This window comes from Coenobita brevimanus, chromosome 22 (genome assembly GCF_032717465.1).
Source record: "Coenobita brevimanus isolate Jiangsu-jjx chromosome 22, ASM3271746v2, whole genome shotgun sequence".
NCBI classification, from domain to species: Eukaryota; Metazoa; Arthropoda; class Malacostraca; order Decapoda; family Coenobitidae; genus Coenobita; species Coenobita brevimanus.
The window spans coordinates 10123295-10140226 of record NC_136975.1 but is presented as its reverse complement, the minus strand read 5'-3'; positions in this window follow the sequence as shown (position 1 = coordinate 10140226).

Here is a 16932-nt window from a genome sequence, read left to right as displayed (position 1 = left end):
ATAGGTGTTAATGTTAGTGCAAATGCCAGAACCTTTATCAGAGCAAAGTGTATGTCAATGTCAGTGTGATATTAGTGTGAAAGCCGGTGTGAATGTCAGTGTGAGGTAGTTGTGAATATCTGTGAGAATGTTTGTATATTTCAATGATTTCCTTTTCGAATCTCAGTGTGACATGCATCTCAGTGTGATGTAACTATGAATATCTGTGCTATTTTTGTATATTAGTTGATTTCCATTTCGAGTCTCAGTGTAGCCAGTATCTCATTGTGAAGTAGTTCTGAATATCTGGACCCCTGGGTTGCTGCATGTGGGGTCTTGCTGGATGGGTACAAAGTGAAGCGCCTTCCGCTTATACGCCCGTAGCTGCGAAACTCAAAGGTCGGAACGCCTGGGTTTCCCCTTTTTAAACATTTGAAAATGCCCAGTTCCGTCCAATCGACTGGGTTCTTAATGGGATTTGTTAGTGTGAACCCTTTCTCGACTCCCCGCTTGACGTAAACTCTTTGGCTGGTCTTCAACCTACCACCAAATCTGGTAAAAATCAGAGAAATTATTCTCATGAGTGTGCATGGTCGCAGTACATCTGTCAATACAATGGCGTATTTTTCGCCTCGTTCGTGCTGCCTCCATATATTTTACTCATTTTATGAAGGACTTTTCAAACTAGAAGGTTTATTTACAGCCCAGTTTATCGTTCAGTTAAAAAATGAAAAAGAGGTAATAAGAAAAACACAGAAAAATTCTAGAGCTGAAGGGGTTATGATGAATAGGAGCGGATGAATATTCAGCACCACATCTGTAATGTAATATACGACATCGAAATACAACAGATGCTAGAGATAATATTTCAATGCATAAATTAGTAAGATAAACTCTGAAAATCGGCCATGACTTTGAATTATTGCAGTACGTAGCATGGATTCTATTAACTGCACTAATTTTTCTTGACATAGTCTAGTATTGTTTGTACTGAAAGAATTTGGAAATATAATATTGATATTTGTCTGATTTACCGAACACTTGAGAATATATGATTGCCAACCCCCATTTTTTTCCCATCAACCCTTCACGATATCTAGTATCTATGATTCTAACGAATTTGATTTTTTTTTATACGTAAATGCCTTACGTTAGGTTTCGTCACATTAGCCATCCTTTGCATAGTATCTACTTTAAAATACTGTACTTTAACCTTATTAATCTGCTGTATATTTCTAGATTTTCTTACTGTCCCAAGTCCTTTTTATTTAAGTTTGACCTCCCGTATCGTTGTAAAAAAACAGTAGATCAACTGCTCCGTCGACCCTCCCACCAAATTTGGTTAAAACCTGATCAAACCAAAGTTATTTCCTACACACACACACACACACACACACACACACACACATACACACACATCTGTTTTCGATTGGATCTATCTATTGTTACATAGCCTATGATTTCATCATCCTTTGTGTCATTTTAGCGCACAGCATGCTGCATGTTTGATCACGAGCGTGTTCTGCCTCAGTCCCCCCCTTCTACCGTTATAGTAGAGTAAGTCGTTCTCTCTGTTATTCAGAGCGGGATTTTCAGCTCTTTGTCCCCATGGCTTCATTTGCGCGTCCGTCTTACAAGTTGTATCAAGCTCTCCTGGCCCCTATATAATGAGCTCAGTCTCTGCATCATTGCCACTTAGATCTGCTCCTCATTTTGTTCACATCTCTGTCCTCCCATGTACAGATATTATTATTGTGAGTGCTCAAGAAATCTCCAAACATCTAGCAGCTGTGTGTAATTTGAGTATAAGTGTTATTGCATTTTTTCTTGTACTGTGTAGCATAAGGTTAATTCTTAGGCCTAGTGAGGTTTTTGATTAATGTTGGGTTTTATGTCAGTCATTTTTGATAATAGTTTGTATCTGTAATAATTTATCTGGCATTCACTGAGTATTATCTGGTATCTCATTTTATCAGGGCTGACTTAGATAAATTTACTCTTGCTAATTTCGTGTTAATAGAGGCTATTGCAGTTAACCATATATTTAACCTGTTTATTTGCCATTACATTATCCTTATGAGTCCTGAATGTTTTGTTGTTAGTTTGTGCATTAAACTTAACTTGTAATTTTACCTAACTCTTTTGTTTTGAACCTGGAACTTTACGGGACAGTAGTGACTCTTAGTATTCTCACTTAAAGTGTACGTTATCTTTCTCTGTTCCGTAACATAAATTTATGACCTCATATCAGGATATTCAGGATATTATCATAAGGATATTGCTTGATATATTGTGACTGTTACTTATTCATTATGTCTACTATTACTACACTTGATGAAGCCAAAGATTTTTTGTCAAATGTGCAAACAGTGTGTGATGTAGAAAACAGAACAAAGAATGAACTTAAGCTTGTTGCTCAACAATTGGGAATTGCTGTTCGCTCTCATCATTCTAAAGATCAAATTGTTGACATGATTAATGAAAGCTTGTTTAATGTAACTCCTCCAAATGAGCAAACGCAGATTGAATTAGCTAAGTTACAGCTAGCCCTGCAGGAGGCTAAGGCTAAGGAGGCGGAGTCTCGTGTTAAGGAGGCTGAATTTCAGGCCCGTTCTAAGGAGGCTGAGGCACAAGTTGAACTTGCTAGGATTCAGGCAGACCATGAGTATCGCATGAAACAAGGTGGAACTGGATCATCTAGCTCTGATGATTTTGATGTGGCTAAAAATGTTAAACTTGTCCCTCCTTTTAATGAATCTGATTTAACAAAGTATTTTCAGTTGTTTGAGAGGGTAGCAACAGGTTTTAATTGGCCTAAAAAGTATTGGCCAGTACTCCTTCAAACTGTTCTCACCGGTAAAGCTCAAGTAACTTATGCATCTTTGCCTCAGGATCAATCTGATAATTATGATGTAGTTAAGAGCTTGATTCTTAAGGCCTATGAGCTTGTTCCTGAAGCCTATAGAGTAAAGTTTAGGACAACTTACAAGCAAGATAAGCAATCCCATGTTGAGTATGCAAAAATCAAAGAAGATCTGTTAGAGCAGTGGTTAAATTCTAAGAATGTGGATTCTGATTTTGGTAAATTTAAGCAGATGATTTTGCTGGAGAACTTCAATAGGTGTATTTATAAAGATGTAAGCCTATATCTTGATGAGAAAAGAACAGATAATCTGTCTGATGCTGCAGTTTTAGCTGATGAATATGTTCTCACTCACAAGAGATATTCTAAAGAAAAAGGGAAAGCTGAGAGTAAGTACGTTGCCTCTACTCAGAGTACAGGTAACAGGAAAGAGAATAAAGATGATGTTTCTCAGGAAGTAAATACCAGCTTCACCTCTAGATTTCAGAAAAGTAAATGTACTTATTGTAGTAAGCTTGGTCATACTATGGAGAGATGTTTCAGGAGACAGCGTGATGTGAACAAAAAGGAGTCTTTAAATATTCAGTCAATTGGTCTAGTGTCCACTCTTGAGAGTTCCCAGAATTCTTTAACTGAGTTAACTGAACCTGCTTTGAGGGGTAACTTAAATTCTCATGATGGAGCTCCTCTTTTGAGCAGTAACGTGGGTGACACTCTCAAGAGTTCATGTGCTAATTTCCTGTCTGATGGTTTTGTCAGTCCTCTGGACAGTAATGACAGGAAATCAGTTCAAATATATCGTGATACAGGTGCTTGCCAATCCATTATGCTGACCAGTGTTCTAGGCTCTAATGTTAATTCCTCTGATGAAACTGTAATCTTACAAGGTGTAGGGAATAATTACTTCTTTGTCCCTCTGTGCAGAGTGAATTTAGAGTCTGGTTTTGTTAATGGTTCCGTTATGGTTGGGTTGGTTGAGACACTCCCAGTGTCATGTGTAACTTTCTTACTTGGAAATGATATTGGTGGAAGTCAAGTGTGTCCAGCTCCTCAGTTGTCTAGTGAGCCAGTGACTGTGTCCCAGGATTGTGATGTCCCTGATGTGTTCCCTGCATGTGCTGTCACTAGGGCTAAGTCTAAAGTTACTGGTGATTTAGAGGATAATGATGATGATGATGTTATCCTAGCTGACACTTTTCTTGCTAATTTGGACCACTCACCAGATGAGGCAGTACCCCGTAGTGTTGATAATTTGTCTCGTCAAGAGTTGGTTGAGTTGCAGGTTGCTGACCCTGAGTTGAAAGGTCCAGCTAACTCTGCTTACACTGAAGAAGAGTCAGCCGGTGCTTCTACTTGTTATTATGTAAAGTCAGGAGTACTTATGAGGAAGTGGAGACCCCCAACAGCATCAGCCGACTGTGAATGGGAGGTTGTACATCAAGTTGTCATCCCTCGTGTTTGTAGGCAGGATATCATTAGAGTGGCTCATGATTCCAGTTTGGCAGGACACCTTGGAGTGAGGAAGACTGTGGCAATGCATTTTGAAACACTTCTACTGGCCAGGTATCTTCAGGGATGTTTCCTGGTATTGTAAGTCTTGTCACACCTGTCAAGTTGTGGGGAAGTGTAATCAGACTGAAAAGGTTGCACCTCTAGTTCCCATTCCTCCTTTTGAGGCGCCTTTCACCCGTGTGTTGGTGGATATTGTGGGCCCTCTTCCTAAGACTTCTTCAGGATTTTCTTATGTGTTGACCCTGATTGATATGGCTACTCGTTATCCTGAAGCCATTCCACTTAGAAATATCTCAGCAAAGAACGTGGTTAAGGAAATGCTGGGGATCTTCACAAAGTTTGGTCTGCCCAAGGAGGTACAGTCAGACCGGGGAAGTAATTTCATGTCAAATGTTTTCAAGCAGTCTCTGAAAGAGTTGGGCATCACCCAGATCACGTCTTCAGCTTACCATCCCCAGACCCAAGGAGCGTTGGAGAGATATCATCAAACACTCAAATCGATGCTCAAGAAATACTGTTTGGAACATCAGAAAGACTGGAATAAAGGTCTTCCATTCGTTGTGTTTGCCGCAAGAGAATCTCCAGATGAATCACTGGGCTTCTCACCTTTTGAACTACTGTTTGGCCATGAAGTAAGAGGACCCCTTAAGTTACTCAAGGAATGCTGGCTGTCGGAGGAAGATGACGTCATCCTGCTGGAGTATGTGATGAAGTTCAAAGAACGGCTGTCCACTGCTTTACAGCTGGTGAGAGAGAATTTAGGAGCTGCTCAGGAGAAGATGAAGACTTGGTATGATAAGAAGTCCAGGTTACGCCACTTTCAGCCAGGAGATCAGGTTTTGATTCTGCTACCAGTTCATGGGCAACCTCTTCAAGCCAAGTTTAGTGGCCCTTATTTCGTGGAGAAGAAACTCAGTGATGTCAACTATGTCATCGCCACACCAGATCGTAGAAAGAGCAAGCAACTATGTCACATCAACATGCTAAAGTTATATCACAGGCGGGACGAAAATAATCCAGTCTGCACTGTAGCTGTTCCACCCGAGTCTGCAAGTGAAGCTCTCCCATGCAGTATGAGCCTGAGTGATAGTTTGGGGAAGAATCCTGATATCATGAATGATCTCCAGACTAAGCTTTCATCTACCTCCCAAGGAAAGGCAGGAGTTTTCGGCATTACTGCAGGAGTACCCGCAAGTGTTCCGTGCCACTCCAGGAAGAACCACTGTGTTGATGCATGATGTCGATGTTGGAGACGCAAAGCCAATTAAATTGCCTCCTTACCGTGTGAACCCAGTGAAAGTTCCTCTCATCCAGAAGGAGCTTGGCTACCTGTTGGACCACAAGATGATTGAGCCCTGTCAGAGCGAGTGGAGTTCTCCTGTCACTCTAGTCCCTAAGCCAGGTGGGTCACAGCGGCTTTGCATTGACTACAGACGTGTTAATCAGATAACCAAAACAGACACTTACCCTCTCCCTCGTGTGGAAGATTGCATAGACAAGATTGGAAAGGCTAGGTACATAAGTAAGTTTGATTTGTTAAAGGGATACTGGCAAGTACCTATGACTGAACGTGCTAGGGAGATCTCATGTTTTGTAACACTAGGAAAGACATTTGCATGTTCTGTAATGCCGTGTACAGATTGTTTTAGAGTAATAAGAAATTTCCTTTGTAAATTTCATTTTTCTTTGTGGGGAGGTGTTACATAGCCTATGATTTCATCATCCTTTGTGTAATTTTAGCGCACAGTATGCTGCATGTTTGATCACGAGCGTGTTCTGCCTCAGTCCCCCCCTTCTACCGTTATAGTAGAGTAAGTCGTTCTCTCTGTTATTCAGAGCGGGATTTTCAGCTCTTTGTCCCCATGGCTTCATGTGCTCGTCCGTCTTACAAGTTGTATCAAGCTCTCCTGGCCCCTATATAATGAGCTCAGTCTCTGCATCATTGCCACTTAGATCTGCTCCTCATTTTGTTCACATCTCTGTCCTCCCATGTACAGATATTATTATTGTGAGTGCTCAAGAAATCTCCAAACATCTAGCAGCTGTGTGTAATTTGAGTATAAGTGTTATTGCATTTTTTCTTGTACTGTGTAGCATAAGGTTAATTCTTAGGCCTAGTGAGGTTTTTGATTAATGTTGGGTTTTATGTCAGTCATTTTTGATAATAGTTTGTATCTGTAATAATTTATCTGGCATTCACTGAGTATTATCTGGTATCTCATTTTATCAGGGCTGACTTAGATAAATTTACTCTTGCTAATTTCGTGTTAATAGAGGCTATTGCAGTTAACCATATATTTAACCTGTTTATTTGCCATTACATTATCCTTATGAGTCCTGAATGTTTTGTTGTTAGTTTGTGCATTAAACTTAACATGTAATTTTACCTAACTCTTTTGTTTTGAACCTGGAACTTTACGGGACAGTAGTGACTCTTAGTATTCTCACTTAAAGTGTACGTTATCTTTCTCTGTTCCGTAACACTATCTATATACCTCGGCTGCTTCCCCCAAGGAAGGGACGTAGCCGTGACAGGACGACACACTCCCCATTTACTCATCCATTCAAACACATTCATTCGCATCTTAGCCCCAAAGGGAAAAAGGGACAGATCCTCACTGCACCACACTGCATGAGGATCAATTGCACAGTGCAATCTGTGACATCCGCAGCAGGGCCCGACAGCAGAGCTAGTTTACCCCTGCCACATCATAATAGACCCATCCCCTTACCTGCACCTGACCTGATTAGCTGATCAGACCAAATGTGGGAGAATATCCCCTCATGGCTGTATCATCATTTATTCATTCACAATTTCTCTCCATTTATTTCTGTCACGCACAGCCACTCTTCCTTGCTCAACAGGCATCCCTCTCGCATCCAAAGCTCTCTTCACACTGTCCATCCATCCTATTCGTGTTCTCTTTCTCAGCCTTACACCTCTCACATCAGATCTGGTTATCGTTTTCACCAATCGTTCATTATCCATTCTCTCCATATGCCCAAATCATCGCAACACCCTCTGCTCAACTCGATCAGCCATCTCCCAAACAACTCCAGTTCTCCTTCGCACTTCATCATTTCGCATTCGACCCATAAGCGTCACTCCACACATACTCCTCAGACACCTCATCTCCATTACATTCAAACTTTTCCTCTCTGCTACACCCATATTCCGTGTTTCAGCCTCATATAAAGCAGTCGGTACCATAACACCCTCATACAGCCTTCTCTTTACACCCATTCTAAACGAACTACATCTAAACACTTTTTTCATTCCTTCCAGCACCTTTCTTACTTCATTCATACTAAACTTCACTTCTGCATCTATTCTTCCATCCACAGCAACATGTGACCCTAAATACTTAAAACACTCTACTTCCTCAAGCAACTCACCATTCAAAACTATGTTCATCCCCCTACCATCCACCGACCTCTTACACTTCATCACTTTACTCTTATTCTCATTTACTTTCAATTTCCTCCATTTATACACCCTTCCAAACTCCTCTACCAACTGTCTCAATCTCTCCTCTGAATCAGCCACCAGTGCAGTATCATCTGCAAACAACAGCTGCTTCAGATTCCACTCTCCACCATCAACATTCACCAGACTCAGATATCCACCTAAAACTCTTGCTTTCACCTCCCTTACAACACCATATACTGTATATATATATATATTTATATACACAGTATATACATATATTAAACATCCAAGGCGACATCACACATCCCTGCTGCAACCTCACTCACACGGAAAACCCACAGTATTTCCTACTCTTACACACGCTCTACTATTTACATAAAAAATTTTCACCTCTTTTAGTAACCTACCATCAAGTCCAGACAATCTTAAAACAGTCCACAAAGCCTCCCTATCGATTGTATCATACGGTTTCTCTAAATCCCTGAATGCCCATAACACATCCTTGCCTTTCGCTAAATTCTTTTCACACACTTGTCTCACAGCAAACACCTGATCCAAGCATCCCCTCCCTCTCCTAAAGCCACACTGCTCATCACCAATCACTCCCTCTGTATCCTTTCTGACTCTCATAATTAACACTCTGCCATACACCTTGCCTACAACACTGAACAGACTTATACCCCTAAAGCTAGTACATTCATACTTATCACCCATGCCTTTATACAACGGGACCACACAAGCACTTTCCCAGTCAATTGACACCATACCTTTCACAAAGCACACATTCAACAGTCTTACTAACCAGACAACAATAGTCACTCCAACACCCTTCAGGAATTCCACAGCACACCCATCCATACCTGCAGCTTTCCCTATTTTCATCTCCTTTACTGCCTCCTGCACTTCCTCCTTCGTGATCAAAGAATCATTCAACTCTCCCATCACATTTATTCCTTGTACCCTTCCATCCGCCACAATCTCAGCCACCCTTTCCTCCTCTACATTTAACAATCTTGCAAAATGCTCTGCCCATCTCTTTCTTACTGCATCCATCTCAGTTAACATCCTTCCATCCTCTGCTTTTACTTGCTTTTCCTTCCCAGACTCTCCCTTTCACACTCTTTTCACCTCCTTCCAGAACATTTTCTTATTCTGTTGAAAATTCTCAGTCAGCCGCCTACCCCACCTCTCATGTGCCGCCACTTTAGCATCATGAACAGCCCTCCTCGCTCTATTCCTCTTTCTCTTTTCCTTATACCTCTCATATGACACCTCATCCTTCCTCTGCAGTCACACTTCATATGCACGATTTGATAGCGAGGATAAATTACCTATATAATAAAAAAAAAAAGTAAGTCAGCTTTGCTAACATAGGGCGATATTGATATATTTGCATGGGAATTCAGAGCATATTCATATGCCTTTTTTCTCTTTGTATGAATACTAAGAACATGAACACACATGATGCCGAGGTTTGTCATCATTGGTGCAAATATGGTCAAGACTGATTAGTTAATTACCTCTCATCTTTGCCACTTATTGATCAACAAATAACTGACCTTACTCGGTTGAGAAGCGGAGCACTCAAGATGGCATGGCCGTTGGCAAACTAACCTTACAACAACGTATGTTAGATGTCTTTGATGACTTGACATTCCCGCCATTTTTCTCTTTCTTTCTTTTCCTGATTTTTTTTTTTTCGATTTCTTTTTGCAGCAATGGATCCTTAAGAATCAGGCTCAAAAATAAATCTCATTATGTTTATCTATGCAATTGTACTCCGTGTCCTTTTGGCTACCTCAGTATTAAATTCTTGGGTTTTTCAGTATTTGCTGGCACTGTTTAGGTGACCCTTCCCTGCCTCATGACGCTCATTCCCTTTAATAGCAGCGCTCGAGAAGCAAGAGCAGAGTAGGGATGTCACTGTGTCTGTGCGTGTGTGCGTGCGTGTGGAAGTGGCTGGACAAAATAACTCAAAAGTGTTTTGGTTTTATTCGAGCTCGATGGAGGGATTATCAGTACCTATTGCCAATGAGAGGTCATAGGTCAATATCACATTGCTTGATCAAAAATTTATCTGTCAAAGTAAACTGAAAGTTTGTATCAGACATGAACCAATTTTGATGTTGCGGTAGTCGGTGAGGCAGAATTTGGGTCAGTTTTCAGAACATTGTCAGGGGTCAAGGATCAGAAGGTAAAGTCAAATTTCTACCCATATGTGTGTGTAGCTGTGTGAATAAAATAAGCTCTAATTTGATCAGAGTGCAACTTGAAAGGATTGAGGATCAGCCAATGGGTTGACCTACATTTCTTAGAATAGTTCAAAGGTCAAGGTAACATGGCAAGATTTATTTATATTTTACGAATTAAACCAGACTTTGTGGTAGAGGTCATGGTATTGTGATGATAAATGAAGTAGACTGAAGGTCACAAGGAATGGCCAAAGATCAAGGTAATATGTTAGAGAACCTTCAAGCAGATTCGATCCAGGTTAGACCAAACTTTGTTCAGGGTTCAGGATAATGCAGGTAACTGATTCTGAGAACATTCTGTCAATGGTCAAAGTAGCAGAACAAATTCAAATCCTCGAGCCGGTAACTCTTAACCATTTCCGCTTAATATGAATCACACTTGTTTGAAGGACTGAGATTCAGGCAAGAATGAACATTTGATGTTGAGATTTTCAGGACAGGATCAAGTGAAACGGTTGTAATTCACTTGCGACCAAAGTTGGTGAAAGAGTTAATGGTCAAGCAAAAGGGAAATAATTCAATTTTGAGAGTAATCGTTATAAGGCAAGTCAAAGGTCAAAGTCAAATAATCGGTCCTTGAGGTATTAAAGGTCATAGGAATTGCAGTCTGTTATTTATTATATATAATTTTTAAAACCCGGCATGTGAAAAAAAAAATCACTATGCTTTCACGACAATAACAAAGAGCACTTAGAGAAAGCAACACCCGTTACTACCAACTGACCAAAACGACCGAACATCTGACTATACCCTTGATCTCTACCGTCGACTGGTTGCTCAAAAAATCTAATTCCTTCACTCTTTCCTGCTCTTAACCTTCCAAGTTTACCACAGATAAGGTCAAAACTGTGAGAGTTGAATCTGTCCCGTGACATTAACTTCAGACCATTCTCTGTTACACTGAACGTTGAACAAATCTTCTCAAAATAAAATCCATGTGTCCTCAAAATAGAATCCCCTTATCCTTGCCTTCCACGAACTCTTCTACAAATTAGTGTTAATTCGATAAAAACCGTTTAAATTATCTTTGCCATGTGCCCTTGACCTATATCCTTTTGTTCGCACAAACACTGTCACATTCTTGGCTCATCTTCAGACCTTCTAAGTTTGATCCAGATAAGATAAAAAAATGTTTTACTCACACACGGACACGGGTTATATTTTGACCTTTCCCCGTACTGGTATTCTAGGAATTTCTTCTCAAAATCGATACGATTTGCTTTGGCAATATCTTCAACTCTTCCAAGTTTACAATAAATCGGATAAAAACTTTTCAAGCTGACCTTGTTACATTAATACCTGACCTTGCAATGCGACCTTGACCTTTGACCTATGTTCTCGAAAAAAAAAAAAAAAAGGTTTACCCCTTGGGTATCTATCACACCACAAAATTTGGCTAAAGTTGGATAAAAACTTATTTTCTTCACAGACACAGACACACACACACACACACACACACACACACACACACACACACACACACACACACACACACACACACACATAAACACACACACACACACACACACACACACACACACACACACACACATAAACACACACACACACACACACACACACACACACACACACACACACACACACACACACACACACACACACACACACACACACACACACACACACACACACACACACACACACACACATGTCCAGTGTAACATAAAAATCGCTCTTGCTTCGCGAGCGCGGGTGTTAGAAACCCCTTGTGAACTTCTGTTATACCGTATACCGTACCACCCGACTTAGTCATTGGTAATCATGACATATCTCAGTTCCATCCTCTCCAGAGTTACACCTAACTGCTGGTAACAGTTAATTAAACAGATCTCATTGTATATAAGATTTTTTCATGTTGCTCCTGAACTGTCTCAGGGTGTCTTCATAATAAGAATAGTTATAAGAAGGTTCAGTACACTTGTCAAACAGTGATCAGCAGAGCACACACCCCAGGTGTTTTGCGGCATAAGCTTTTTTGTGGTTTTAGTCTGTATTATTATTCTAGCCAAAAATATTTGCCGGATGGCTAAAAATCTGCAGTTTACAAACCTTTCACATGACTACCACAATACTCTTTGTCCATCTTGTTATCACGATAAGATCTTTCAAGGCTTACAGTCTTCTCAGGTCCCCTTATTCGCATCAGATATTGTTTTCACGGTCTTCATGTTCAGCATACAGTACTACTCTGCTGTTGTCACAGTCTGTACGTGAGACCGGTCTCTCCTTTCTCCTCTTAATTATATATGAGGAATAAATTCCTCCAATTACCACTGACTGACATTTCCCAAGTTTTTCCAATAGCTCGTGGCTCGTAGTCGAAAACTTTGCTTCTCCTGACACTTCCCCTGTTGTCAACAATCTCAGCGACTGTGACATTTATCGACAAAGACATTCCACCACGCACACATGTCTATACCTTGCGTCTGCAACACACGGCTTAAAATTTGATCTTGTCCTGCGACCTTGACCTTTGACTGTCTGTTTTCAAATTCACCTGGCCGTTCAGCCTTATCTTCAGTCATTCTAATAAGTTAGCCTAAAACAGACTAAAACTAAGTTGATCTTGCTAGGACAAAATTTGATCGAAGCCCCATGACCTTGATCTTTGACTTACTGTTCTAACCTTGAGTCATTCCATCATGTTTAACATCCGATGAAAATTGATACTCTCTCTCTCTCTCTCTCTCTCTCACACACACACACACACACACACACACACACACACACACACACACACACACACACACACACACACACACACACATAAAGCCCAATAAACTGCCTCGCTTTATGAGCGTGGAAGTAAAACTTCTTTCCTCGGATGGAAGAATTTAGTCATCAATATACTACGTATAGTACCGTACAAGATTTTCAACTTTAAGATAATAATCATCATCAGTAATAGTCTGTGCTTACAACGGAAGAGATAGGCCAAGCGTATGAGGTGGTTTGTCGGGTGAGGAGGAGATGCAGGGCTGTCAAGGGACAGCATGGTGGAATGATGAGGTTAAACGAGCTGTGGAACATAAGAAGAAGGCATATGGTGAATGGCTAGCAAGTAGAGGTAGGGGAGAAGATGAAAGAGAGAAGAGAGAGGTATATGTGAGCAGGAGAAGGGAGGTGAAGATACTGGTGAAGGAGAGTAAGAAGAAAGTGGGTGAAGAATTTGAGAGGAATCTGAGTGTGAAATGGAGGGAGATTGAGAAATTGTTTCGGAAGGAGGTAAAGAAAGTAAGGCAGTGTGAAAGGGGAAATAGTAGGGGAGTGAAAGATAGGAATAATAGATTGTTGGTGGAGAAGAGAGAGAAATTGAGGAGATGGAAGGAGGACTTTGAGGATTTGTTGAATGTAGAGAGTGAGAGCAGTGCGGGTATAAGTGGTTGGGGAATGGCTGGGAGAAGAAGAGATGAGAGGAGGGAGAAAGAGATCAGTAGGGCAGAAGAAGTGGAAGCAATGAAGAAGATAAAGATGGGAAAGGCACCAGGAATCGATGGAGTGTGTGGTGAAATGCTGAGGTATGGGAGTGAGATTGTTGTGGAGTGGATATGGAAGTTGTGTAGTTTGGCTTGGGAAGAGTGAAGGGTTCCAGAGGACTGGAAATCAGGTATAATTGTTCCTTTATACAAAGGAAAAGGGGAGAGAGAAGTATGTGGTAACCATAGGGGTATTGCCTTCTTAGTGTGACTGGAAAAATTTATGGTAGAATACTCATTGATAGGGTTAGGCATATGACAGAGGAGCTAGATGGAGAAGAACTAGGGGGATTTAGGAAGGGAAAAGGGTGTGTAGATCAGATATTTGTTCTAAGATGATTAGTGAAGAAGTATCTAGAGAAGGGAAAGAAAGTGTATGCTGCCTTCATGGACTTGGAGAAAGCTTATGACAGAATAGATAGGCAAGGTATGTGGAAGGTATTAAGAATATATGGAGTGGAGGGGAAATTGTTGAGTGCTACAAAGAGCATGTACGAAGGAGCTAGGACTACGGTGCGAGTGGATGGTGAGCTGAGTGAGTTCTTTGATCTCAGTGTGGGACTGAAACAGGGTTGTGTGATGTCTCCATGGCTGTTTAATATATACATGAATGGGGTTGTAATGGAGGTGCAAGGTAGGGTAGTGGATGTGGGGATGGCTCTAATGAATGAGGGTGAGATTTGGAAGATTCCGGTGTTGCTGTTTGCTGATGATACAGAATTGTTGAGTGAAGACGAATGGGAGTTGCAAGGTTTGGTGAATGAACATGGGACAGTGTGTAGGAAGAGGAATCTGAAAGTTAATGTAAACAAGAGTAAAGTTATGGTGTTTGAGAGGAATGAAGTCACAAAAGTACAGTGAGGTTGGATGGTGAGGATATGGAGAATGTGAGTGCATTGGGTAGTGTGATGAGTAAGGATGGAACTTTGGGGGATGAAGTGCGTGAAAGGGTACAGCAGGGAAGGAAGGTTGTTGGTTCACTGAAAGCGGTGATGAGAAATAGGGAGGTGAGTAAGGAAGTTAAGAAGTCACTGCATGATAATATTGTGATCCCTACCCTGACGTATGGAAGCGAGGCGTAGACCTTGCAAGACAGGAACAAGTCAAGAGTGAGAGCAGTGGAAATGAGTTACTTGAGAGGAGCATGTGGAGTGACATGGAGGGACAGGTTGATGAATGAAGAAGTGAAGGAACGTTGTGGGATGGATGTGAATGTGGTCGAAAAGAATAGGAGAAATACACTGAGGTGGTTTGGACATGTGGAGAGAATGGAGAATGAAAGACTGACTAACAGGGTGTGTGGAGTAGACTGTAGCACCAGTCGAGCAGGGCAGTACTCCCGAGGTGGATGGAAAGCTGATGACAGGGAGTGCTGGAGCTCCCGTTTCATCAGCCCTCAGGACTAGTTCCTGACCATCCCCCTTTGCTGAACTTTTTCAGTGTCTCAGTTACACAGAGAGTAGGCCAGCATGCTCTCCAGTACAAATTTCTCTAACTATCTACACCAAACTACATGCACAGTACACACTAAACTTCCTATTCAAAATTCAACAATAATGGCGTCTCTTCACCAAGCCTCGAAGTCCCCAGGGGGGGGGACCATAAATGCCCCCACCATCCGCCCCTCTCCCGGTGATGCCTTGAGGTGCCAGGAACCACTGTCTGACTCTCTTCTTCATTTCTGCAACATTCGCGGCCTTTCCTCTAACTTTCGCTCTGTTGAGCACCACCTCTCCTCCTCTAAACCTCACCTTCTTTTTCTAACGGAGACTCAGCTGTCTGAGGCAACTGACAGCAAACCCTTTTCTTTATCCTCCTACTTTCTCTATACTCATTTCAAAGCCAAAGGTGGCTGTTGTATATATATACGCAACGACCTATCTTGCTCTCGTGTTCCTGAACTCGAGTCTTCTGAATTCTCTACACTCTGGCTTCGGCTTTCATGACATTCTCTGACTAAGTATATCTGTGCTGTTTACTTATCCCCTAATTCTACTGACTATCAAAAATTCTTCGACTATCTTACTTCTACGATGGAACACATTCTATCCATTTCTCCTTTCTCTGAAATCTCCATTCTAGGAGATATCAATGTTCACCACCACCTTTGGCTCTCCTCTCCTTTCACGGATCCACCTGGTGAACAAGCCTACATCTTTTCTATCCTTAATGACCTAGAGCAGCTTCCACAGCACCTTACCCGTATCCCTGACCGCCTTGGAGAGAGCCCCAACATACTTGACCTCTTCCTCACAACTAATCCTTCTGCTTACTCTGTTAATCTTTTTTCTCCATTGGGCTCCTCCGATCACAACCTTATTACCTTAACCTGTCCTATCACTCCGGTACGGCCTGTGGACCCTCCAGGGAAACGTCGTCTGTGGCATTTTGGAGCCGCGGACTGGGAGGCCCTCAGGCAGTACTTCTTTGATTTTCCCTGGAATGATTATTGCTTCCATGGCCGGGAGCTATCTGAGTGTGCCTTGCGCATTACGGAGGTTATTCTCTCGGGCATGGAAGCATACATTCCTTTCTCATATCCTTTGACTAACGCAAGAAAGCCTTGGTTTAATCACGCTTATTCTAATGCTGTCGCAACAAGGAGAGGGCCTACAAAAGGTACCGGAGCCAACCCACCCCTGAATCACATCATCTTTACGTTTCTGCCCGGAATCGTGCTAAGTCTGTTCTTCGCTCTACTAAAAATAATTTCATACATACTAAATGCTCTCAACTCTCCAACTCGAATTCTTCCCGCTCCTTCTAGCACCTTGCCAAAAATCTTTCTAACAACTTTACCTCATCATCCTTCCCTCCTCTTTTCTACTCTAATGGTTCTGTAGCTATTTCTTCTACTGATAAAGCAGATCTCTTCGCACAGACTTTCTCCTCCAATTCCACCTTAGATGATTCCGGTGCTGTTCCTCCATCTCTTCCCCCCTCTGACTTCCTCATGGCTGACATTAAAATTTCTTCAGTTGATGTATTTTCTACCATTACTGGCCTCAGTACTAACAAGGCATATGGGCCTGATGGGGTCCCTCCTGTTGTTCTCAAGAACTGTGCTTCTGTGCTTACACCCTGCCTAGACAAACTCTTTCGCCTTTGTCTGTCAACTTGTACCTTTCCTTCTTGCTGGAAGTTTGCTCTCATTCAGCCAGTCCCAAAGAAGGGTGACCACTCCCAACCCTCCAACTATCGTCCAATTGCTTTAACGTCCTGTATTTCAAAAGTTTTCGAGTCAATTCTCAATAGAAAAATTTTAAGGCATCTTTCCTATCACAACCTTGTTTCTGATCGTCAGTATGGGTTCCGTCAGGGACGCTCCACTGGCGATCTTCTCACCTACCTTTCAGACTCCTGGTCATCCTCCTTTCGGGACTTTGGCGAAAGCTTTGC